The sequence below is a fragment of the Conger conger genome, chromosome 14, assembly GCF_963514075.1.
Source record: "Conger conger chromosome 14, fConCon1.1, whole genome shotgun sequence".
NCBI lineage: Eukaryota > Metazoa > Chordata > Actinopteri > Anguilliformes > Congridae > Conger > Conger conger.
In genome coordinates, this window is record NC_083773.1 from 42,012,796 (window position 1) to 42,015,914 (window position 3,119).

General features: G+C 45.2%; 1 non-coding gene across 1 annotated transcript; it reads left to right on the forward strand.

The window, feature by feature from the left end:
• The first annotated feature begins 2,560 nt into the window (after positions 1-2,560).
• trnar-ucg (transfer RNA arginine (anticodon UCG)) lies at positions 2,561-2,633 on the forward strand. The gene has a single exon. It is a non-coding gene; the product is annotated as a tRNA-Arg (tRNA).
• Positions 2,634-3,119: the final 486 nt, after the last annotated feature.

Below are 3,119 nucleotides of genomic sequence, written 5' to 3' on the forward strand. Positions count from 1 at the left end.
GGCTTCCATCCTTTTTCCGCACACACACGATTGGGCTTGAGTAGGGTGACTTTGACTTTGTTATCCAGCCTCTGTTCAGCAAATCCTCGAGGTACTCCTTCACTTCTTTGTGAAGCGGCTTTGGAACGGATGTGTATGTCCGTCTCACTGGTGTTGAATCACTCAGGCGGATTTTGAGCTGGAGTGATGGAATAATCCTCACATCATGGTCATCCCGTGCAAACACACTGCTCTCCTCCCGCAGAAGCTCTCTCACCTTTCTCTGTTGCTCTGGTGTTAGATGGTTTAGAGGGACAGGCGGGTCCCATAGTAGCCCTGTAGCATTTCTGTTTACGAGTTCTGCACTTGTTGTGGAGGAGGTCTCGGGGTTTGCTGGGTCCATTGCACTAGCTCCATCCACTTCCAGTGGCTTCACGGCTGCAGGGTAGATGGCTTTTATCCTTTGGGTCTGCCCCAGGAGAGTCCGTGGTGGGAGTGTGATGTCATGAGCCGTGTTGTTGGTCACTGGGACAGTGATGCGTGACCAGGTTCCCTTCTGTAAACATATAATGTTTTCATCGACCTTCAGGCCCTCTGGCCACTTTGGGTTTACATTAGGCTCAAAAAGAACACTCTGATCTGCTTGGAGGGGCCCTGCTCTCACACCACATTTCACCGTTTTTGTCTGGCCCGCAGGAATAGTCATACTCTCTCGCCCCACTTTAACCATCCCCTCACCTTCCATAACATCTTACCAAAACGTTGCCGTATTTTTATGAATCAAAATAAATAGGCGTTTCGCTTCGTGGATACTTCTAATAGGTCACGTTATCCCACATACAAATCCTATTTCACTTTCATACCTTTCTATAGGCCTAAACAGTCTGCCTACCTGTTAGAAATAACATTATTGTACAGAGACGCTGTATCAGTGTGGTTCACATTCTGCTCAACTGTCATCTGACGACTCCGTATCGCTATAAATAAATAGTTCTCCTTTACTGCTATGCTGGATGTACAATGAAGGTATTAAATAAATAATAAACATTCATTACATTTGTAAAATAAAAAAATTAGATGGGGGGCCACTTAATCCCAAGTTCCCCACACATGGCCACAAACATAGGACAGTGCATGCCCCTGCCAATAATCTCTGTGCCAATACGTGCCCTGGGATCTGGCAGGCAGGGCCGATATAATATTACATTACATTACATTATTGGCATTTGGCAGACGCTCTTATCCAGAGCGACGTACAACAAAGTGCATACCCATAACCAGGGCTAAGTGCGCTGAAAGACCCTAGAGGGAAGTACAATTTCAATTGCTTCCCATACAACAAAGATAAGGACCAGGGCCTATTTTTTTATTTATTATTATTATTATTTTTTTTTAATCAACAAATAAACAAACAACAAAGCAAAAGTGACCAAACTTAACTATCCAAATACTGCTTACCAAGCCAACTAAAAATACCGAAACACTACGTAAATCACAAAGACAACAATTAAGGTTCACAGGGAGGTAGGGAGGGATGGGGAGAGGTGCTGCTTGAAGAGGTGCGTCTTCAGTTTGCACTGTACAGTTCTGACCTCAACGGGGAGTTCATTCCACCACCGTGGAGCCAGAACAGACAGTAGTCGTGAGTGTGAGGTGAAAGTTCGGAGAGGGGGAGGTGCCAAGCGGCCTGTGGGGGCTGAACAAAGAGGTCTGGCAGGGGTGTAAGGTCTGATGATTTTTTGTAGGTAAGCTGGGGAAGACCCCTTAACTGCTTGGAAGGCTAGCACCAATGTTTTGAATTTGATGCGAGGTAAATCCCTATTTTTGTAATTAAAAACCCCAGACTCGAGCCCTCTTCTCGTTGGCGTCTTGTTTATGTTGTGGATTGAGGTTCGGTCCGTAACACTCTGCATAATTTTGATTTTATGTAACCTCACTCTCCCATCAATGAGCCAGCAAATGGGCCCTGACCACTTGGCCTAATGGATAAGGAGTCTGACTTCAGATCAGAAGATTGAGGGTTTGAGTCCATTTCTGGTCGTACAAAACCTGTCTTTGCCATTTTCTGCTGGGATCCATTGAAGAAACACAAATGATGTTCACAATTGACAACATTGTCGTGCTTTCCCAATGAGAGCTTGAATGTGAATAGTGCAAGTAGGCATCGTGCACAAGTTGTTAAATGGCAAATGGTAAATGGCCAGCATTTATATAGCACCTTTATCCAAAGTGCTGTACAATTGATGCTTCTCCATTCACACACACCGACAGCAATTGGCTGCCATGCAAGGCCCCGACCAGCTCATCAGGAGCATTTGGGGGTTGGGTGTCTTGCTCAGGGACACTTCGACGCAGCCCGGGCGGGGGATTGAACCGGCAACCCTCCAACTGCCAGACAACTGCTCTTACGGCCTGAGCCATGTCACCCATTGTTGCCTGAACACGCACCCATTATGCAGAAAGTAGCCCTTTGTTGCTTTCCCAGTGGATTTACCCAAAATTTTTTGACATTTTGAGGCAACTGCATCATTTAGAATATATCTAACCTCCTCCCCCATCAATGAGCTTGGGAATGGGCCCTGACCGCGTGGCCTAATGGATAAGGCGTCTGACTTCGGATCAGAAGTTTGAAGGTTCAAGTCCCTTCGTGGTCGTACAAAATCTGTCTTTGCCATTTTCAGCTGGGAGCCATTGAAGAAACACAAATGTTGTTCTCAATTGACAACATTGCCATTGACACATGTTTTTGCCTGAATAAGCACCCAATGTGCAGTAGTAGCCCTTTGTTGCTTTCCTAGTGGATTTACCCATTATTTGTTGGCAATTTGACGTAACTCTCCATAAGTTAAAATATATCTAATCTCCTCTCCCATCAAAGCGCTGCAAAAAGCACCTTAACCGCGTGCCCTAATGGATAAAGCATCAGTCTTCGGATCAGAAGATTGAGGGTTCGAGTCCCTTTGTGGAAAAGTTTTTATGGCGACTGAAAGAGAACAATATTTACAACTTGCCTTCTATCCATACACACAAATACAGACAGCAATTGCCAAAATATCCACTCACTGAGAGCTTTATTAAGAACACCTGTACAGCTACTTAGTAATGTGATCACCTAATCAGCCAATCCTGGCAGCAGTGCA